The following is a 23,381-nucleotide window of genomic DNA, read 5'->3' on the forward strand; positions in this document are numbered from 1 at the left end:
ACTTGATCTTGTCCATCAAGAGCTGAACAATCATTGGCTAAATTAATGCAATATGGATACCTAAGGTATAAGTATAGTATATAAAATTGCTGAGTGACTTCAAAGAAGGATATTTGATAACTCAAGATCCCAGGTTTTTTGGATTCTGTTACCCCACTTTTTTTTTTTTTTTAAGATTTAATTTAATTAAAAAAAATTTTTTTTGGCTGCCTTGGGTCTTTGCTGCTTGCTGCGCGCGGGCTTTCTCCAGTTGTGGTGAGTGGGGCTACTCTTTGTTGCGGTGCGCGGGCTTCTCATTGCGGTGGCTTCTCTTTGTTTCGGAGCACGGGCTGTAGGCGCGTGGGCTCAGTAATTGTGGCTCACAGGCTCTAGAGCGCAGGCTCAGTAGTTGCGGCGCACAGGCTTAGTTGCTCTGCCGCATGTGGGATCTTCCCGGACCAGGGCTTGAACCCGTGTCCCCTGCACTGGCAGGCGGATTCTTAATGACCTTACCACCAGGGAAGCCTGATACCTGATGTTTTCATTCTGTTTACCTCTAATTAATTATAAAACACTTAATAGACATACATTCTGATTAAAGACCTAAATAATTTCCATGAAGCCCATGGAAAGCAAAGAGGGGGTGGGTTATATTAGTCTCATTTTAAGAGGTGATAATGAAGCCTTGCTTGGAGTTACACAATGACTATTTAAAAAGTTAGGAGTAAATTACAACTCTTGACAATGGTGCTGTGTCTGTCAGTTAGTGCAGCATTCTGCTGATGGTATTGATTCATCACACCCTGGTTAGTGCCCAGTCATAAATGTCTAATTTCAAAATCCTCTTTAGATGTACACAGCAGATTGTGAAGGGTGGCTGCTAATTAGAGAAGGACAACATAGCAAGGACATTTCCATTCCTAGTGGTTTACCCTTTTTAAACAAAAACTCAGCAACAGAAAAGTAAAAAGGAGAAGAGTATACAGTTCAACAAATATTTACTATGGGCTACTTGATGCTAAGTCTGTGCTAGGTGCTATGGAAGATGAAAAATAAATATATATATTGTCAATGTCATTTAATATGTAAGTTGGAACTCAAGACTTACTTGCAGGAAACATACAGAGAACTGTCAAAGACATAATGTAACATAAATCAGTGCCAAAATGTGTGTATAGGAAGTTTCTGTGTCCTGGAAGGCAGAGAAGCTTTTATGAAAAAGGTGGACTTGGGATTTTGAAATATTAATAGGATTGGTTCTAGTGGACAGTAGGAATCTGGGGAAATAGGATTCAACTAGACAATGGGGATAATGAACATGGGTAGGGTCAGTCTTGCTACTCCCTGGAAGAGAAATAAACTTGGGAACTCTCAAGTGGTCATTTCCTGCTTTGTGAACGGAAGGTGTTACCCTAAAACTGGGTTTGCCTCTTGGTGGGCGTCGAGCCAAAAGACACAACCAAGCCAAAGAGCATGAGAAGGAGGGATTTATTACTTGCAGCAAGTAAGGAGAACACCAAGGATCTTTCCCAAAGCAGTGTCACCGTAACAGCAAATTGGGGAAGTTTTAAGCTAAGGGTACATGCGTATTCATGAAGGGTCTTGGGTGGTCCACAGAGTCCAAGCTTTAGCTGATTGACGTCATGAAGGTCAGAAAAAGTCAACATCATCATCCCTTAAGGTGCCAGTTGATCTAGTGGTTCAGCACTTCAGGCTAATTTTTACCATTGAAAGAGAACTGGGAGTCTTTACAAGTGATATATTGTCTTTGCTCTTGTTACTTCTCTTGCCTGATGACACTGGTTTGTTTCTGCATTCTTTTGTTACCTTAAGACAATTAATTACTGAGACCTGTTCAAGGGTGAGCATTGTAGCCAGGCTTAGATCACAAAATGGCTTAGGCCAAAAATGGCTTCTCTTATGTCAAGAAAGCCATGCCTGGTTTTCCTTCTCCGGGGAATCCCTACCTTATCTGCTTAAAAAGGTGGAAAAAGCCATAGCGTGAGGGAGAGAGTAAACAGAAGTGCAGAGGAAACAGAGGGAGACCTCCTGGGTTCCTGCCGATACTCCAGTTCCTTGTTCTGATCTCTGCCTGTGCCTCAGTGGCATCCCTGATTTACCCGTGTCTTCAAATAAATTCCAGCTTTTTGTTGACCAGGGGGAGAACCTAGGCAGTTATTGAAGCCAGGAAACCTCACCACGGCCCTAGGAACAGGCACAGAGGGTTGAGTGTTACCAGATCTAAGCCCCAGGGCAAATACTTGGAATCAGCCCTGTTGTCTGCAAGCTGGTGCTTCTGATCAACCTTGGTTTGGAAACTGGATTGTGGATTGGCCAGATGAGTTTAAAGGGCTAAGAGGGCTCACAAGGTCTTGTTCCTGCTACTCAGGTTTTGTGGTTCTAGATTCTTCCACTGAGACAAATTGCCATGGACACACAGAAGCCTCCTTGCTTCTTGAATGCTATTTGACTATTGCTTGGTGAGTGATGGATGCTGCTTACAGGTCAACTATCAACTGTATAAAACCACTACATTTTTGATCAGGTAGGTTAGCTTCTAATGGTAGAAGGAATCATCCATCTGGAACCAAACCACCTACTTCAGAATAGCTGTTCTGGCAAGTGAACTGCTTGCCCTTGTAGTTGCTCTTAATATTATTTTTAACATATTTTAGTGACAGATTGTGACTTGGAGGTGATTCATTTTTATTTCATAGTTGTCTTGACAACAATGTAATTAATGATATTCTGTGTACTTGAGAATCCTAAAATTTTACAACCAGGCAATAAGATGCTTATTAAAATTTTGATCAGAAAAATACACTGGTAAAATTCTTTAGAGTTGGGTGGATGGAGAAGGACAATTACTTATTTTTCTTAAAAAAAATTTTTTTTTTTTGGTTACAAACAGTAGTGACTTAAGGACCATGACTAAATTGAATATCAAGGAGAGTCAACTATAGTGTTTCTTAAAATCACTTCACCCAGAATTTATTTTTACTGTCTTTCAGTATCTTTTTAGATTTTTTTTACTGAGTTTATTATAGCTCTTTCTCTCTGAATTTTATGAAATTGGAACAAATTGGAGTTTTATATTTCGCTTTTTTCCATGTGTCATATTATATACAGTCGTAAAATTACTCATGGAAAGCAATTTAGAAAGCCTTTTATTATGAAACATTTCAAACATACACAGAATTAGGAAAAAAAAACATTACAACTATCACCCTAGAAAACCACTTACAATCAAAAACCTCTAATCTTTTACAAAATTCAGATCAGCTTTACATTTCGGGTGTGGGGCATTTTAAAGTAAAGACCCCTTGACGCAAGTCTACACCAGCTTCTTACTTGAACCTCCTTTTCTGGAAGTCCAAAGTCTGGCCATTCTGCATAAACAGCACTTCAGAGAAACCAGCCAGCAGTTTTCTGGCGCTGCCTTAGTTTGAAAAAATTTACATCATGAGAAAGCAAGCCTTTTCTTGCACTTCTTAGGTGTAAACTGACGAAAATTCTCAGTAGGGCTACAATGACTCAAAGAGCTTTGCCCTCTGTACACTCAAAATATGTAGTTGAACTGAATTTCAGTTGTTATTTTTAAAGCCGTAAGTGACAAAGGCACTTTCTTAATCTCCCTGAGAAGAGCAGTATAGTGACGTAGGGGTGAAGCAGCCAGTAAAGCCAAAGTGGAGGGTGCGATAAAAAGCCGGCACTGGGGCACACTGTCTTCACCCTGCTTTGGGGTAAAATTTCGATGCCTCGTTTATAAAGTGAGCCGCCCTAAGGCTTGGTTGAAATAAGTAAAATGGTCAGCAGAATCAGTGGAGGGTTTGAGGTTGCAGGATCCCTCCTCTCCCCCAGTAGTGTTTCCGATTCTGCAGGGCATTTTGCATTTCTAACAAATTCTCGGGTGATGGTGACCCATCTGGCCCTAAGACCACAGGGACCCCAAGTGGTTCGTGGCAGGACCTCAATAAACGCTATTAACATCACCATCCAAGCTGTCCACCAGCAGTGGCCATGGGATATTACATCTCAGGGAAGAGCGACGGCCTCTGTCCAAATGTTCCTGCCAACACGCCACGTCTCTGCACGGAATAGATTAGAACAGGGAGGAAGTTGGAGCAGCGGTCACTGCCTTACGGAAGGGGACCCCTTTCTCCAACTTCCGCCTCTGGGGAAAAGTAGAGGCCATCCGCCCCCGGAGTCCTGCCCTCTCGATTTCGCAGCCGCTGTTTCTAGCCCGCGCGGGAGCCTGTCCTCTCAGAAACCTGGGGCCAGTGCCGCGATTCCCGCTCTCCCGGGCGGGGCGGAGGCAGGTGCAGAGCATATGGAGTCTGGCGGGTGGGCGTGACGGGGAGCACACCTCTCTGCTCCCATCCCGCCAGCTCTCCGGTCCGTTCCGATCGCCCACGGACCGATGGCCGAGCGGAAGATGGCTGCCCGGAGCGCCACGGACAGTCACGTGCCACGGCGATGCCGCCGCACGCCCCCTCCCCCGCTCGCCGAGTCCCGGACCCAGCGGGACGCGCAGCCCCGGGTTGCCTCTCCGCCACCGGGGTACAGAACGGTACGGACACAAAGGGAGGGCCCCGAAGCGGAAAGCCAGTTCTCCCCACCTAACCCGGGCGCTGGGGTCGCGCTCAGGGAGCCGAAAAAAACCTTCCTTCGGGCGACCTGCACCAGGTCGGGCCACTGGGCATGCGCAGTGCTACGGCTCGGGCACGCCCGCTCTCCAGGTTTTTCCCGCAACTCCGCGGGGCCGGCAGGAGGTGGGGCCGGCAGGAGGTGGGGCCGGGAAGGGTCGGGGTGGGGTGGCCCTGTAGCGGCCTGAGCCTCTCCCTATCAGACTGGAGCTATTCGGGCCTTACTCGCCCTGACTCATTGTTTCTGGAGTGAGAGTCTGTGCAAAGAGATTTGAAAATGGGCTGTAGAGGCTGCGGTCGGCCCTTTCTACATTTTTTTAATTAAAAAAATTTTTTAGTTTAAAAAAATGATCAATTTCGAGTTAATTCCAAGTGCTGCACTCCTAGGCTCGGTGGGGAAGAGACTCGGGTAGCTCGCAAACTCGTGCCCGCGGGCCGGGTCTCCAGAAGGCCGAGTTTGCGTTCTCTGTTCTGACCAGCTCTAGCTCTTCAACTCTCCGGCTCTGCCCCAAATGGTATACTGCCCCCGACCGTAAAACTCGTCTCCCGTCCTGCCTGACTAAACGGCCCCCTAAAAATGTGCAAGCTGGGCCTTTCTCGTCGTTGGGGAACACGTCCGCCTCCCGAGCTTCCAATTACTTGAAAGTAAAATAACAGAGGGCAAAGCCTCACCAGCCCCTAGGTGCGCAGTCTGGCTCGGGTCCCGCTGGGTCCTGGGATGAGCTCCCCGCAGACCCCGCCCTCCTGCCCCGCCCTCCTGGCCACAGCGAACACCCGGAGGAACGGATTTGCGTCGCGCGGGTAGCTGGGCCGGCTCGTGCAGCGGACTGGGCATGCTCCGCAGCCCGGTAGGCTAGCTGTGGCAAGTCGGAAGCGTTCGCATCAGCTAGGCAGCGGCCGGGGCAGCGGCGGCGGCGGCGGCGGGGGCCAGGACGGGAGCGGGAAGGGCCGGCCAGGGAAGGCTGCTCTCCCCTTGCGACCGGCGAGCCGGCCTGACAGCGCGATCTGGGTGCGGAGCCCCAACTCTGCCCTGCCCCGGATTTCATTCCGCGGCGGAGGGCTCGGCGAGCGGAATTCCGGCGGCTGCCGCGACTCCGGTGCAAGTGAGTCGTGGGGCGGCGGGAGAGAGCCGGTCGCCGGGGGCCGATCGGACACCCCCCTCCCGGGCTTGGCCTGACGCTGGGAAAGGTGTGCGGGCAGCCCCGGGGCGAGGGGGCGTGAGCGCAGCCAGCGCCTTGCCTCGCGCGTACCTGACGGGCACTCCCCCCGCGCCACCGCGCCAGGGGAGGGGTGGGCGCGGGGGGGGGTGTCCCGCGGCCGGGCTCGGGGCTCCGAGCGGGCGGGCAGCCCGCGGGGCTCCCGGACCAAGTTGAGGCAGGGAGAAAGGCGGAGGCGTCAGTGGGCACCTTTTCAGAGGTCTTGCGTGTGGGCTGGAAGGCTGCCTCCTGCCGGTTTGGGGCGAGCAGACGGTGGCGGGGCCGAAGAACCGCGAGGCGAGTAGCCTTCGGGCAGTGGCGCGGCGGGGGTCCGGAGACCCGCAGGGTCCGACCCCAAATCACGGCCCTACCCCCACCGCCCGGGTGGCGGCGTGACAGTTGGTACCTCTGGGTCCGATCGCAGCCGGCCAGGCGCCCTGGGTTTCGGGTACCCTCCCCACCCCGCCTCGATGTCCCCGGACAACATAACAAGTGGGAGCCCTTTCCCTGCGGGGCGAGCCCCCCTCCGCAGGCCGCTGAACAGCCTCCAGGTTGGGGGTGGCTCCGACACCCCGCGGGGCTGCCCCCCCCCCCCCCCGCCCCCGGGTGAGCGTGTATACAGGTAAGGCCTGGAGGAGTCATCAGCGCAGCCTGGAGCTGGACATTCTCTCCAGGACGCGGCCCTTCACGTGAGTGAGGGGTCTCCGCGGTTCCGAGGCGACGTGTCAAGGGCAGAGCAGCGACAGCAGCGGCTGTTTCTCCCACCTTCTTAACCCAGACTCGGGCTTTCTGCTTCTTCTGGTGGACCGGGTAGGGTGTCCTGGTCTAGCTAACGGATTCAGACTGGCGCGTTCTGGTTAAAGCTTGTTTCCCTCTTGGGAGTCTCAAGTAAAAATCCGGATGAGGGTTGCCAGGGCCGGAGGGAGTGAAGAGAACCCATGTAGGTTCTCCTCAGATGTTTCTTTTCACCTTCAGACAGTACCGACTTCAGCAGTACACACTTACGAAACCAAGAGTGAAGGCTGCTTTCTGAAAGGGAAGTTTATTTTCTATGTTATGGGGCCTGCTTACTATTCCAGCTCCCTTGACATTTACCTTGCTGGACCTTTAGAGCTGTTTGGACAGGTTATTTTGCTTGCGGACTTGGGGGTGTTTGGGGTTGGCTGCCTGGGTGTGGAAGTGGCAAGTGCCCGTCATGGTGTGCTGTGAACTCCCCACGCTTCCTGGCACTGGGGGTTGAACATTCGGGGGGGGACCAAGTGGGCAGAAAGAGAGGAGTGGGACTGGTGACGTAGCGACGCGATGGGAGTTGCCTAGGGCTGCCCAGGCATAACGAGGTTGGTTGGCTGTTTTGGCTTGTGCGGAAGGGGAGAGGGCTAGGCGTTTCATTGGTTCGGGGAGGAAGGTGTTCACGGGAGAAGCCTGGCGGGGGATGGGTCCCCGTCTGGTCAGCGCTCCAAGGGAAGCCCAGGGATGTTTGGTGATTCAGCAGGTGGCAGACTTCCAGCCCTGAAGCCGTACCTTGGCCAAGCAAGCCAGCAAGCCAGCGAGCAAGCGGCAGCAGCTTCAGGGGAATCTCCAGGAGACTCTCCTGCCGAGAGCAGCTCACTTTCCTTATCTTGCTTTCTGTTTATGGCAGTAGGCCCTGGTTTTTTGGGTTCCTTCCCTATCTCTCTTAAACTATCTAGCATGTTTTTGAATCTCTCCAGTTCTGTGACCCGTTGGATAGCAGGAAGTGGCAGCTGCCACCATGCACAGTTTAAGTAATTAGTTAATGTGCAGAAAATGATAGCAATATGCAAAGCAGAGAAAGTCTTTTCCTTCTATTTCTGCTTCAGAGGTTAGAAATTTACATTTTTAGTAAAATAGTAAGATGTATTTCTGCAGCTTTTCATTGCTGGTAGTGAGCTATTTCAAACATCAGAGAGCATTAAAAATTAATTCAAGGGATGGATAAATGACATTAAAGGGACACAGTTATTAAAGCAATGTCTTATTCATTGGAGGATCTCTAGCATCTTGAGCAGTGCCTAACTTGTAGATACTCATTCAGCGGAAATTTAAAGAATTTTTCGTATTAGAAACTTGTTGGTAAGTTTCGACGTTTAAAGAACTTTGTATGTTTTCATACGTCAAAATTGCCTATGTTGACCTTAGACATTGAATTTTAGCTTGAAGCCTCAACCCTTTTACTTTTTTCCTGGTTAAGTCCCTTAATTTTCAAATTGTGACAGATCCTGCATGTCAACTGAAAAAACATAAGCTTGTTTTGCTAACATATCTCATGAAAACCTAGAAGACTCCTACATATAACCATTATACATTTTTTAAATTAAAAAGTGCTCCGGGGCTTCCCTGGTGGCGCAGTGGTTGAGAATCTGCCTGCCAATGCAGGGGACACGGGTTCGAGCCCTGGTCTGGGAAGATCCCACATGCCGCGGAGCAACTAGGCCCGTGAGCCACAGCTACTGAGCCTGCGTGTCTGGAGCCTGTGCTCCGCACCAAGAGAGGCCGCGATAGTGAGAGGCCCGCGCACCGCGATGAAGAGTGGCTCCCGCTTGCCACAACTAGAGAAAGCCCTCACACAGAAACGAAGACCCAACACAGCCAAAAATAAGTAAATTACCAAAAAAAAAAAAAAAAAAAAAGTAAATAAATTAAAAAAAAAAAAAGTGCTCCGGCTGCATATCAAATATGCTTTTTTTTTTTTTTTTTACGAAGCTTCATTTTATACAAAACATTTCAGGAAAACTGTAGAATTCCTAAGCCTTTATCTTCCAATGAAAAGTGCTGCTGTAGAAGAGACAAAACAGTGTTTTGGGAATAAAAATTCTGGCTTGTTTGCACAGGGGGATAACCTGGCCTGTCTTTGAGGGAGGCCTGAGTGTCCAGCTCATTCTGCATTTTACCTTTGCTATTCTGTGCCTTCCTCCAGTTGTTAAGCTCTTTCTTCTTCCACTGAAGACATACTTTCCTGGCATGGGCTTGCTTACTTAAAGCTGCTGCCAGAAGCTTGCTTTCTGAAAGCTGCTGCATTTTCTCACATAAATTCTACTAGTGCTGACCTTTCTTTTTTCATCGTCCCACACACTTTTCCACCACTTCATATGATAAACTGTTCGATGGTCCTAAAAAGCTGTGGCCAGCGTGACCTTGTGGGGGGCATGACAGATTGTAGTTGGCTCTCTCTTTGCCTTTTTTGGATGGTAGCTGTAACCACAGCAGTCTCTTCTGGAAGAACTGGTAAGGCATACCTGGTCTTAAAGATTTTGGACTTTTCTGTTAAGGCTCTTGGTCAGGAACATAAATGGTCATTTATTGTCTCCTACTACATCCCAAGAATTTTGGCTGTAAAGTGTGTCACTTTAATAAGCTAGCTACCCAGTCACCAGAGGAGCATATTTAGATGTGGCAGTTAGGAAGCAGCGTTGGATGTCGGGGAGGAGAGGGTGAAGAAAAGGGAAGAGAAGGGTGGGTGGGGCCAGGAAGGTGGCTTGGTTTTGTGACTGTGACTTCTGGTTTCAGTAAAACAGAATCGAATGGCTGATCAACAGGTATGGCTTGGTCTGTGCTGGAGTGCTCTGCTCCCCTCCCTAGTCCTCTTTCCCTCCACAGATAAACACACCACACACACATAGCCACACACAAATCCGCAGACCCACACGTGCACACACACTCTGACAAGAGACACAGACACAGACGTAGACACATACACCCTTTGCCAAAAGCTAAGCATCCCGGCTTCTTTTTAAATACTAATATGTCACACAGGGAAAGTCCAGGGCTCAGTTGCAGGTTGAATTCTGGGGGCCTGAAATCACCCCAAGCTTGTATTTCAGGAAGATTCCCCTTCCCTCTCTCGTGGCAAGGTGATCTGCCCTCTTAGCCTGCAAATCTTCTGGGGGCTTTCACTGAAGCAACCATTGTGTGTAAATATAGGTGAGGTAGTTTTCACCTTTGAGACTTCCTGGTGCTGAGGGTTGAGTTAACATGCTTCAGTTTTTGGCATAAGATCTCCCCGTGCAAAGCCCCTTTCTTGTTTTGTTTTTTCCTTCTTTCCCACTCTCATTCCCCTCTCCCTCAGACGAGCTTCCTCTCTTGTGTTGGATGTTCTTGGGTATGTCTCTATCCTTGTTAAAGATGTTGTGTTCTTGTGTGAATGTTTTCAGTTCAGGTAAGTAGTGCTGTGCTGCTATGTTTTCATTCGGTTGCTTTTCCGTTCAATATTAAAACTTTTTGTTAGGGAAATTTTCAGACATTCATAAAAGTCAAAAGAATTTCATTCAACATTTTATTTGAGAAATCTGTGTTAGTGTAGGTTTATCCAGTGCATTGCTATGACTGCTGCTTTTTACGGCTGGCCTGCTACGTACCCACTAGTTTTACTTACCCATTTTTCTAATGATGCACACTTAGGTCACCTCCACTCCTGCTATCATGAGCAAAGCTGTGATGAAGGAATATCCTGCGGCATCTCTTAATGATGCCTGTGAGAATCTCTCTAGGGTAGTGGTTCTTACAGTGGTCCATACCGAGCAGCATCAACCTCACCTGGGAACTGTTAGACTTGTAGGTGCTCGGGACCTAACCTAGACCTCCTGAATCAGGAACCCTGGGGCAGACCCCATCAATTTGTGTTTTAGGAAATCCAGCCTGGAGACTCTGGTGCATAGGAAAGTTTGAGGAGCACTGCTCCTAAGGGTATCTACCCAAGAGTGGGAGGGCTGGGTAAAAGAGAACAAACACACCTGTTCTTATTAAATACTGCCAAATTAGTCTCCAGTGTTGCTGGACTGGTTGACACTCTCACAGCAGTGCATGAGGGGCTCCTAATTCACCACATCGTCCTTAGTGGTTGATATTAACCGTCTTTCTAATTTTACCAGTATTTGATGGCTTCTTATTATTTTAATGTGAACTTACGTAATTTCTTAATGAATTTGAGCATCTTTTAATATATTTGTTAGCTATTACCATTTCTTTGACTGGCTTTAGTCTGTTTTTCTAATGTATTGCTTTGCAGATGTCTTAAATATCCTAGATATTAACCTCATTCTGCTATCTATTAACTTTATCAGTGGTAACTTTCAGAAATTTAAAATTTTGATATAGCCCAGTGCCATTAATTTTTGCCTTTTGTACATTAGGAATCTTAAGATGTTCTTCCTTACCCCAACATTACAAATATATTCTATATTTTCTTCTGTCAACTTCCTGCTTTTACCTTTCACAGTGAGGGCTGTAATCTGTTTGAGGTTCGTCTTAATACACGGTGTATGGAAGGAATCCGGTGAGCCAGTTTTCCCAAAATCATTAACCAGTGTATTTTTTTTCTAGTATTTTAGGGATGAATGTGGAACCACCTCTGTCATACATCAGGTTCCCACATGCACATGAGTCTATTTTTTTCTACTTTATTGAGTTATAATTTATGTATGGTAAACTTCACCTGTACATTTAAAATGTACAATCTAATGAATATTGACAGAAGTGCATACTTGTGAAACCACACAGTCCCACACAGTCAAGATCCAGAGCATTTCCCTCACCCTAAAACTTCCCCTTTGTCTTCCATCCCTCCCTTTGTCCCCAGGCCCAGGCAACCACTGGTCTGCTTTCTGCTACAAATTGGTTAGTTTGCATTTTCAGATATTGAGATTCCTCACAGGGTTTAAGTTCTCTATTCTGTCCCAGTCATCTGTCTATTTCTGTGCCAAATTATTTTTATTATTATAGCTCTGCAGTGTGTCTTATATGGCAGGGTGAGCCCCTTCTTTGCTCTTCTTTTTCAGAACTTAGTTATTTGTGGATCTTTTTTCTTCCATATACATTTTGGAATGCTTGTCAAATTCTCAACAAAGTCTTGGAAATGTGATTGGCACTGCATTGAATGTATAGTCTAACATGGGGGAGAATTGACACTTCTTCCTTCTTAATGTTGTAATTCTATCCATGAACATGGTTGCCCCATCTTTTTTTAATGACATATAATAGAGTTTAAAATTTTCTCTGTCACAACATTTTTTACAAAAGTAATGTGTTGTTTCGAGGAGAATTTGAGCTTGGGCTTTTTAGTCTGAACCTTAGAGGAAGGCAGAGTGTAGGGGCTTGGGGGACAGATGTTTCAATCTCTGTTCTCCATTCACTGACCTTGAGTGACACTGGGCAAGTTCTCACCTTTGGTGGCCCCAGGTTCCTCCTTCCTCAAGCTAGATCCCAGCAGCCTCCTCTACAAGGCTGCTGAGCTGCTGACGCCTTTAAATGAGATAATGTAGGAGAGGCAGGAGTACAAATCTTGAAACATTTGCTGCTCAGTAAATGTTAGTGTAACACTTCCCCTAATGCTGTCTTTCAATAGCAAAAACTTGATACTTTTATTCTACTTCTTAGGGACTGATAAACAAAGAAGTGTCAGAAAAGCAAAGTGAATAAGCCAACCAATTAACTGTGTAACACTCTCCAATTCTATACATGTAAGTCCATGCTTCTACTTAATTTTGTGGGGTTTCACAGAAAGTATGGATACTTCCAAAGAATGTTACAGTCCAGTAGGGAAGAAAAGACCAATATATAAGAAACAGAGAACTCTATGTGACAGATGGCTTATAATTAAGGTTAAGTGGTGTGGTACCAGGGGAGTTACGAGTAGGGAGAAATGCTGTTCTGTGAGAGTTTTTTTTTTCTTTTAATTGAAGTATAGTTAATCTATCATGTTGTGTTAGCTTCAAGTGTACAGCACAGTGATTCAGTTATACATACATATGTATATATATATTTTTTCAGATTGTTTTCCATTATGTTATTACAGTATACTGAATATAGCTCCCTGTGTTATACAGAAGATCCTTGTTGTTTACCTACTTTATGTATAGTAGTGTTTATATGTTAATCCCAAACTCCTAATTTATCTCCCCCTCTCCCGCCCCCCACTGCTATCCCCTCTGGTAACCGTAAGTTTGTTTTCTATGTCTGTGAGTCTATTTCTGTTTTGTAAATAAGTTCATTTGTATCATTTTTTAAGATTCCACTTATAAATGATGTTATATGATAATTGGCTTTGTCTGACTTACTTCACTTAGTATGATAATCTCTAGGTGCATCCATGTTGCTACAAATAGCATTTCATTCTTTTTTTATGGCTAATATTTCATTGTGTATATATATATATATATATACACACACACATACACATATCCCATCTTCTTTACCCATTCATCTGTCAGTGGACATTTAGGCTGCTTCCATGTCTTAGCTATTGTGAATAGTGCTGCAGTGAACATTGGGGTGCATGTATCTTTTCGAATTAGAGTTTTCTCCGGATGTGCCCAGGAGTGGGGTTGCTGGACCATATGGTAACTTTATATTTAGTTTTTTTTTTTTAATAAATTTATTTATTTTTGGCCGTGTTGGGTCTTTGTTGCTGCGTGCCAGCCTTCTCTAGCTGTGGCGAGCGGGGGCTACCCTTTGTTGCGGTGCGTGGGCTTCTCATTGCAGTGGCTTCTCTTGTTGCGGAGCACGGGCTCTAGGCGCATGGGCTTTGGTAGTTGCAGCAGGTGGACTCAGTAGTTGTGGCTCACAGGCTCTAGAGCACAGGCTCTGTAGTTGTGGCGCACAGGCTTAGTTGCTCCGTGGCATGTGGGATCTTCCCAGACCAGGGCTCGAACCCGTGTGCCCTGCATTGGCAGGCGGATTCTTAACCACTGCGCCACCAGAGAAGTCCTATATTTAGTTTTTTAAGGAACCCCCATACTGTTTTCCATAGTGGCTGTACCAATTTATATTCCCACCAACAGTGTAGGAGGTTTCACTTTTCTCCCCACCCTCTCCAGCATTTATTATTTGTGGACTTTTTAATGATGACTGTTCTGACTGGTGTGAGGTCATACCTCATTGTAGTTTTGATTTGCATTTCTTTAATAATTAGCGATATTGAGCATCTTTTCATGTGCTTGTATGTCTGTATGTCTTCTTTGGAGAAAAGTCTCTTTAGGTCTTCTGCACATTTTTTGATAGGGCTGTTTGTCTTTTGATATTAAGCTGTATGAGATGTTTGTATATTTTGGAAATTAATCCCTTGTTGGTAGCATCCTTTGCATATATTTTTCTCCTAGACCATAGGTGGTCTTTTCATTTTGTTTATGGTTTCCTTTGCTGTGCAAAAGCTTTTAAGTTTAATTAGGCCCCATTTGTTTATTTTTGTTTTATTTCCATTATTCTAGGAGACAGATCCAAAAATATATTGCTGCGATATATGTCAAAGAGTGTTTTGCCTATGTTCTCCTCTAGAAGTTTTATAGTCTCTGGTCTCACATTTAGGTCTTAAATCCATTTTGAGTTTATTTTTGTATATGGTGTTAGAGTATGTTCTAATTTCATTCTGTCACATGTAGCTGTCCAGTCTGTGAGACTTTGACTTGACTTGAGTAGAATTAGATTAGGGGGGAGTGAAGGGGCCTGAGAAACCAAGTATAATTAGCATTTCTGTCCAGGGCTTTGGGAGCCTAGTATTGAACTCCATGACAGTGGATTGTGTGCCTAAATTTAAGTGTCTTAAAAATCATTGCTTTGGAAACAGTGACAACAAGTGGCTAGTAGATACCTAGGTAACTAATAGCTCTCTGTCATATAATATAGCGGTTAAGAGCACTGTTCCTGAGTTCAGGTCTTGGCCTTACCATTTAGGAGCTGTAAGACCTTAGAGAAGTTGTGTAAACCTTATGTGCCTCAGTTTCCCTAATCCTCATTGGTGGGTCTCATAACAGCAGGTACCTCAGAGGTTGAGGACTGTAAGTTAATCTTTGTCACGTGCTTAGTTCATGGCACAAGGTAATCACAATATAAATGTTAGCTGTTCTTATGACTACTTCTGTTAATATTTATTGTGTTCCTCCCGTTATCTCCCATGAGGTATTTGAGACCTTATTTCCCAGAGTTGTTGGATGTCCAGAAAGACTGTCGGAGGCACAGTACTGGAGAGAGAATTCTTTTTCTGCAGGTTGCCGGGCATGTGGTGGGCGCTCAGTTGTAGACTGAGCAAGTAAATGCTTGACAGACAATGAAGCCAGGTGCTGTCTCTTGGTCCTGAATGTCCTCAGTCAGGTGGCTAGTGTTGACCTTAAAAATTATGGTTATTTTACTGGCAAAAGTCGGTTTATTTGGGAATAGCAGAGAATTACAATTCAGGACAAGTAAGCCATGGCAAAAATCATAGGCAAGCCCAACAAACAAAGGAGAGTAATGTTATTTTATAGAGAAAAAGGAGGAAGTTGGAAAGGGTTGTTTTGAAGGAAAGTCCATTGGAAAAAGGTGAGGGTTGAGGGTGATGATGGTTTCTCATTGGCTGAGTTGCTGGGGTAGTCGATTTCTTGTGGGAGATGCAGTGTACATCTTTTCCTGTTGGGGCCTGTAATTGGTGATTCTTTCCCATTGATGCTTCTTCTGTTAGGGTGTGTAATTGACAATTCTTCCTAAAATTAATATCCAGTGGTACTGCATGAGTGCCCCCCCTTCAGGCCTTCTGACTCCATTTTAGTGCGGTTTCCCTTTATTAATTTTCACATCAGCATGCAGGAAGCAGGTTTTGTTTTGCTGTATTCCTAGTTCTGATTAGACCTTTTGGCAAAGGTGTGGTAATCATAGGGATTCATACTTGTTGAGGATGAACCACATGCCAGACCCTGTCAAAGCCTTTTCCCTTTCGGCCTTTTCCCTTTCGGACAGTTCTGTAAGAGGCATGTTATTATTATCCCTTTTTAGAGATGAGGAGAGTGGGGCACGAGTAATTTGCCCAACAAAGTAGGAGGGCCCTGAAAGAGTTTAGTGTTTGGGGCCTTTGCCAGTTGACAGAAATTACCAGAGTAAGTGCTGTTGGTGGGGCGCCATTGTAATTACCTAGAATTGTGAAGCACACGTTAGCCCAGCAGGGCATTCCCATGACCTTGGAGGTTTCTCAGCCTACGTTGATAGTTCTCAAATTTCAACAGATATTAGAATCACCTGGAGTCTTGTTAAAACACCCTGTGCTGGGCCCATCCCCACCAGAGTTTTTGAGGCAAGTAGCTTGGGGTGGGACCTAGTAGTTTACAAGTCCCAGGACAAGATGATGCTGATTCTGCTGGCCTGGGACCCCTCTTTGAGAACCACTTCCATAAGCAATACTCACGTCAGTGAAGAGCCAGCGGCTCCTACTTCAGTTACAGTCAGGTGAGATGATTTCAGATTGAGAAATTTTAAATACTGTCCACCTCATGGAATAAAAACTGAACTCACATGGTCCTGTTTATCTACGCCAGCAGAGGGATGTCTGAGTCAGGGCAGCGCAGAAATTGCTTTCTGTCCTTGCCGGTGTTTGTGACCTGGGTTAGATGGATGATAACCCGGGGTGGAGAGAAAATTTGGAAATGCAAGTCAAGATTTATTAGAAGCATGAACTGCCATCAAATGCATCCCGCCTTAGGGAGATGACCTGATTTTGTTTTTGTTTATAAATTTATTTATTTATGGCTGCGTTAGGTCTTTGTTCCTGCGCGCGGGCTTTCTCTAATTGCGTTGAGCGGGGGCTACTCTTTGTTGCGGTGTGCGGGCTTCTCATTGCGGTGGCTTCTCTTGTTGCAGAGCATGAGCTCTAGGCACGCGGGCTTCAGTAGTTGTGGCACGCGGGCGCAGTAGTTGTGACTCGCAGGCCCTAGAGCTCGGGCTCAGTAGTTGTGGCGCACGGGCTTAGTTGCTCCGCGGCATGTGGGATCTTCCCGGACCAGGGCTCGAACCCACGTCCCCTGCACTGGCAGGTGGATTCTTAACCACGGAGCCACCAGGGAAGTCCCAACTGATTTGTTTTTATTTTGCTATTTTCCACCTTCCCCACTCCCTGCCATAGGCACAAAAAAGGCTTTGTGTCCACTGTTTAACCCCGTGGGAAAATTTAGGCACAGAGAAATTAAAAGTGTATGAAGATACATAGCCTGACAGTAGAGAGACAGAAGATAATCTTATTTGACTGGGCTAATTGTAGTAGAAAACTATCTGTTTGTAAGAAGGCACTTAAAAAAAACAAAGAAAAGAAAAGCAGAAGAAGGACTGTGTACCTGTCTCTAGCTGTTGGGAGGTAAAATAGCTACCATGTGTCCAAATTTACCACAGCCTCACACACAGGAAGCCCTCACCAAGTGCGGTCCACTGTTACTCCACCCAAAGTTTTCTGTTGTGCAATTGAGACTGCACTGCCCCCATCTGAAGAATGTTACACATAAAACTGAGGAATTAGAAATTTTTAGAATTGAAAGGTTTTGTAGGAAATGGGGACTTAGGATTACCTTAGGATTACAAGTCAATTGTATCTGGGAAGAAACGTTCCAGATTTTCCCTGTGCCGGTTGTCGCGGCTCTCCTGTGACCCCAGTAGCCGGGATTAGCTTGTGTGCTTGGTGAGGGGACGTGGCAGGGCAGAGAGAATGGGGGAGGGCCAAGGGAAGACTGGGGAGGGCAGAGAGGCCTGAGCATATACGCCAGACCTTCTCAGCCAGGGGTTTACAGCGGCAGGGGGTGAACACAGGGTGAGGGTCTGTTATGGGCCAGACCCCTGTTAGGCCTGGAGATATAGGGATGAGTGAGATGGGGTCTGGGTTCCTGAGGGGTTAGTGGGGGAGACAGACATGTCCACGGATAAATGTCATGACCAGCTAGTGGGTGCAGTATGGCAGCTGCACACCCAGCACCCTGGGGTGGGGCAGGAGGGCTGGACAGAGAGGTGGCCTGCTCCTGGTTCCCTGTGTGACAGCGCCCGTGAGAAGGTGACTAACACCAGAGGGTAGCACAGATGGAACTGGAACTGGTGTATTCCGGTTTTGTTTCCTTCTTTCTTTTGTTTTTGGGATTTCCATTTTGAGTGAGAGAATTCTGACCGCAGAGGGGAGTCTGGGCACATGGGCGCTGTAAGAATCCAGAGCTGGAAGTGCCCTTCAGAACCACTTAGGAGGTCAGAGGGGCACATTCTAGTTTACTTTTTTTGTCTTTGACAACTGTGGCTAATTTTTCGCTATTTCCTAGGAATGTAAAGCCTGCAGAAGATGAATGCCTTTCTATCTTTAAGGTACATCAGCTTTTAAAAGAAAGATTCTTTATTAAAAGCAAGGTTTTATTTGCCCTTAATTTTTGGCAAAGTGCTAAATTCCACTTTCAGTTTTGTTTTCAGTGGTTTGCACTTCTCACTTTCCTTCTTCCCTCTTCCCTCCCCTTCTCTCTTCCCCCTCCTTTCCTTAATACCCTTGCAAATACCATGCAAGCTAAGGCATAGTGCCAACACTGTGACCTTGGCAAACTTGGGCCTCAGCTTCCTTATCTGTAAGTGGAGAGTTTGGATTAGTTGGCGCATACTCACCTGGTCCCCACATCTGTGAGTCCTGTGACTAGGGGACACCTGAAAAGAGGGGCTCATGAACTCCATTTCATCAGTCGTTTATTCTCCTGTTAATGAAAAAGAATCTTATTTCAGAACCGCCTTCCCCAATCCTGTTAGTTGCACGTCCAAACCACTTTCTAGAAACAGCAGTAAGCGGTTGATCCTTCACTGTGGTATTTTCCAGCTTGTGATTGATGCCCCTCCTGGCAGGCTGTCTCTATTACAGGTGCACAGTGTGGGCTGTTCAGTGTTTTAGTCCCAGGCATACTGTGTGAATCCGTGAAGGATGTTAGGACGTGTGATAGAAGGACAGATCGTAAGGGGTGATCAGCCTGAGGTTGTGCGGTGGGGTGGCGGCGTGGGTAAGGCAGGAGAGCGGGTAATGCTCAGGTTCCGGACGGAGCTCCCAAGAGTCACAGGTCAGGTGAAGGTTAGGGCTGGGAGGAAAGGTCCCGGGAGCAGAGAGGCGGAGAGAGAGCTCAAGAAACCATCCCCGAAGGAGCGGGGGAGGGGCGGCTGAAGGGGATTCCCCCCTCCAGCTGTGAGGGCAGGAGTGGCGGCTGGGGACATCACAAAGGGGAGAGGAAGAGCAGCTGGGGGGAAGGGAGCCGCTTTTACCCTTCCGGCAAACACAGGCTGAGGGTTTGGGCAGAAGTCTGAAAAGGGGGTGGGGTGCCCATCGGCCAGAGGCCAGAAGGGAGGAGTTCATTGCTCCCAAGGAAATCAGGAGGGAGAGGGACGGGCTGGGTGGGTGGAAGAGGAGAGGACGGCCCGATGGGCGGCGTGCTGGGATCAAAAGGGTGTCGTGAGAGAAACACCTGCGTGGGGTGATCCATGGCCTTCAGCCCGAGCCAGGCTGCTCTGGTCACCTGAGACCGAGAGAGCAAGTGGGGACACGTGTGGCCATCCTTTTGGGCCACTGGCTTTCTCTCGTGTGAAATGGGAATAGTAAGCACTACGTCGCAGTGTTGTCCTTCTGAAGGCCTTTGGTACGTGCCTGCGGAGGTGCAGAGCACCTTCCCAGTTGCGGAGGTGACCTTGGGAGGTGGCAGCAGAGGGTTCCCGTCTTGAGAGGGAGGGGATAGTCTCCAGTTTCCCTTCTGCTCCCTGGCCAGCGTGTTGACCGTTCATTTGACTAGGTGGACCGTGAGCGAGACTTAGAGATGGTGCCCTGGGACTGTCCATCTGTCCCCAACTTCGTGGCCGTGTGTTGTTGAGATTTCTATCACGTGGTCTCTCATCCGATCCCTTACGATTCTTCCTGATCTCATCCCAGAGCCTGTCCCTGTTCTCCTGGCTGCGAGTTCGGTCTCCACACCCTAAGATCCCAAGTGCACAGACTGGCCCATGGGTGTCATTGCTCTCTGTGAAAGTCTTCGTGGTGGCCTCAGTCTCCAGTATGTGCCTTCAGACTCAGTGGGACCAGCATTTCTGACTTGGATGAGGCTGAGTATACAGGTGTGGACAAAGCAAAGTCTCCATGCGCGTGGAGTTTTCCTGGTGATGGGGCGGACGGGACAATCAAGTCAACAAATGTGAGGCCCACCAGGGGGTCAGGAGGCAGAGCCTCAGCGAGCCTTGTAACAGCTCTGCACCCGCGCACACGGTCGGTCATTTGACATTTGCAGTACTGCTGCTGTTTGTGTAGTGACACCTGAGTTCCTTTGAAGGGCCCTGCAGAGTTAGCAGCAGTTGTGCTGGGCTGAGTTCCAGGTTTCCATCGGGGCCCTGATCATGGCTGGCTTTCCCCTCCCTTTGATTTTAGAGACAGAGACAGGGTGGTGTGAACACCCCCAGGAATATCTCAGGCCTCCTTTTGACCGTTTGTTTGAAGGCCTAATGAGTGGCCCAGGGGGTCTTACTAGGGTCCATGGATGGGTTTCCTGAAGCCATCGAAATCCAGTTTATCATTCTGGGTGTGTGCATTTTTCCGGTGAGAGTGTCTAAAGCTTTCATTAAATCCACCAGGAAGAGCTCTGAAATGTTTATTTATTTATTTATTTATTTATTTATTTAGGCCGCACGGCCCACGGGATCTTGGTTCCCTGACCAGGGATGGAACCTCTGCCCCCTGCAGTGGAACCGCCAGGGAAGTCCCTGAAAGGTTTATTTTTATGAAAGTGGATGAAAAGATAGAATTGGGCCATTGAGGGCTTCTCTTTATTGCTGTCTGTCCCCTTTGTAGAGGAACTAATGTGATGTGATTTGCCTAAAGCTAGGAGGCAGACACAGGCCGAGAGCCTCAGTGCGCTTATCTGGGACTTGCCATTTCTGTGTCTTATGGTGGGGACACGTTCAGTTATTCCTTTGAGAAAAAAGAGAAGCAAAATGATAAAGCTGGCATCATGGAAGCCCAGCCAACTCAGTGGGAGAGAGTGGGGGAGGTGTATGTGATGCTGCAATGTGGTTTTGTCATCCACTCAGCAGGAGGAGAAGGCTGGGTCCCAGGAAGAGAGCAGAAGACCACTTGAGCAGGTGATGCTTCTCAGATTTCTGAGTCTGATGGGCACTGACCGTAGGTCTGGAGAGGACAGTCTAGGACTTTGGCTGTTGATGTCAAAGGCACCTGTTTTAGGAGATTCCTCTGCTTGAGAAGTCCATAATAGTTTACGTAAATAATAAAGCTCATGACAATTGTCCTTCAAGATGAGGGTATGGAGGGTAGCTTTTAAGAGGGAGGGTGTTGATACTGACCTACTATTTGATCCAGCAATTCTACTTCTTGGGGTTTATTTTAAGAAATAATTAAGACCATTATTCATCCCAGAGCTGTTTGTCATAGTGAAAAGTTGAAAACCTAAGTATACAACAGTTGGGGGTTGGTTAAACAAATGACATATATCCAAATAATGGAATACTTGGCAACCCTAAAAAATAATATCCAGAGGAATATTCGTAGAAAGTTGTTCAAAAAACATTGTTATGTACAAAAAGTTACATACTGCCTTTGTAAAAAATAAACTATTCAGAAAATACTAGTTGGGTGCCTACCATGAGCCAGGAGCCCTGCTGGACGCTGGTGACAGAGTGAGGAACTAGGCAGTTACGTTTCCTGCCCTCAATTAGCGTACCGTCTACTAGGGAAATAGTCAAGCCATATTGACTTTCTCATAAAGTTTTATAAATACTCATAGGAGGACTCCAAAAACAGTGACTCCTTAACAGGCACGTTCAGCCACCTGTGAGGTCCGATCAGGTATGTCTCTGTATACGTGTTACTGGCTACATCCCTGACCTGAAATCACTGATTTCCTAGAAAGCTTGAAGTAAGTCACTGAGATGTGTTACTGTCTTCCTTTCTCCCCCGCAGTTCGAGGCTCTGCGGGGGGAAGGGTGGTGGAGGCACAGTCGTTTTGGGAGTGGGGGATATTCCCGCCCTACTTCCTGACTTCTGTCCTCAGTGCTGTCGTCATCACAAGCCTTGTCACCAGCTCACCTGGAATTGCCTCTTGTTCACTGTCGCCTCTCGTGGGCCTCACATCGTCCTGACTTGGGCCCCTGACTTGTTGTCATCTGTGGTGTTTGCAGCCACGTGGAGTAGTGTTTCATTCTTAGAAATCATCTAGGTTAAATCCTTTCTTGGAGCCTGGCGAAGCCGGGACTGGAATCTGCGTGTCCTGCCTGCCCGATGGACATCTTTTCCACTAGGCAACAGCATGGCGGTTTTTGGTCACCATAGCGAGGGCTCTTCCAAGCAGGTCTGCGTTAAAAACCACATGCATTTCAAATCGGTGACCCCACAAAACTGCGAGAAAGCTTAATTCCTTCAAAGGCAAAAGGGCAGCAGATTTCTTGAGGAAGAAGAAATGAACCACCGTCTCTGCTAGCGTGGCTGCGTGTCACAGTATGGAGACCAGGCTGAATTGGTGTTGGCAGAGTTTGGTGAGCGTGTGTAAGGGCTGTGTTCATAGCCAAACTTTGGGATCTTCTACCGTGTGCCAGCCATGTTAGCTCCCGGGATCTACACAGGAAGACGACATGGGGCTCTGCTGTCAGGAGCCCCTCTCTAGAGAGAGCAGCGGAGAGATGGGCCCAATGACAATGCACTGCGGTCTCATGCTGTGTGTACTAGTGACTGGGACTCGAGAATTTTGGCTAAAATGTTCAGGAAGGAAGTCCCTGGGGAGGGCGGGTTTGAGCTGGACCCTGAGGAGGGGTGGGATTGCCAGGGGCACCGCTGACGTTAGAGTCCATGTGAGGGCACCTCCTGGAGACAGGCAGTGCATGGCCTGGGCTGACTGTTCAAGGCCTCGTGGCGTTTATTTGCCTTTTAACCTAAATTTTGGCTTTTTAAAAATTTATTTATTTATTTATCTATCTATCTATCGCCACGCTGTGTGCTTGTGGGATAACCACTATTGTTTTTTTTTTTTTAATTTATTTTATTTTTTGCTGCGTTGGGTCTTGGGTCTTCGTTTCTGCGCACGGGCTTTCTCTAGTTGCGGCGAGCGGGGGCTACTCCTCGTTTTGTTGCGCGGGCTTCTCATTGCGGTGGCTTCTCTTGTTGCGGAGCGTGGGCTCTAGGCATGTGGGCTTCAGTAGTTGTGGCTCGCGGGCTCAGTAGTTGTGGCTCGCGGGCTCTAGAGTGCAGGCTCAGTAGTTGTGGCGCACGGGCTTAGTTGCTCCACGGCATGTGGGATCTTCCTGGACCAGGGCTTGGAACCATGTCCCCTGCACTGGCAGGCGGATTCTTAACCACTGCACCACCAGGGAAGCGCCACCACTATTGTTTTGATGTATATACCTCCCATCTTTTTTTCTGTAAATACTAGATGTGCACCCAAATAGTAAAATAGTATTATTTTAACCAAATGTTAGAAGGAATAGTATTGCCAAAGCTAAATCTCAGCAGTTCTAGAATTGATTTCTAGGCTACAAGTATAAATCTGAAATTTTATAAAAGTTACTAGTAATGCTATTATTAAAATCATAATAGAGTTTAGCATTATGGTATAAGAACTTAATTTCTTAGCATGTATGATCAGTGTAGTGAACATTTGTGATACTGGGTACATATTGACTTTCAGGAGGTGGAGGAGGGAGGAGCAAGGCTTTTATTCATTTATTTTATTATTTATTTATTTTGGTTTTTGAATTATTATCATTATTTTGGCTAGCTGTCAATATGAGACACTGTAAGTGGTAGTTCGTCTCCAACTTACTA

General features: G+C 47.0%; 1 protein-coding gene across 1 annotated transcript in view; it reads left to right on the forward strand.

Moving 5' to 3' along the window:
• The first annotated feature begins 5,499 nt into the window (after positions 1 to 5,499).
• The window catches only part of SGMS1 (sphingomyelin synthase 1), a 295,764-nt gene continuing 277,882 nt past the window's right edge, over positions 5,500 to 23,381 (forward strand). The window contains exon 1 of the mRNA XM_036829630.1: positions 5,500 to 5,728. The gene's annotated coding sequence lies outside the window, so the exon portion shown is untranslated. The remainder of the gene's footprint in view (positions 5,729 to 23,381) is intronic.

The sequence above is a fragment of the Balaenoptera musculus genome, chromosome 16 (assembly GCF_009873245.2).
Source record: "Balaenoptera musculus isolate JJ_BM4_2016_0621 chromosome 16, mBalMus1.pri.v3, whole genome shotgun sequence".
NCBI classification, from domain to species: domain Eukaryota; kingdom Metazoa; phylum Chordata; class Mammalia; order Artiodactyla; family Balaenopteridae; genus Balaenoptera; species Balaenoptera musculus.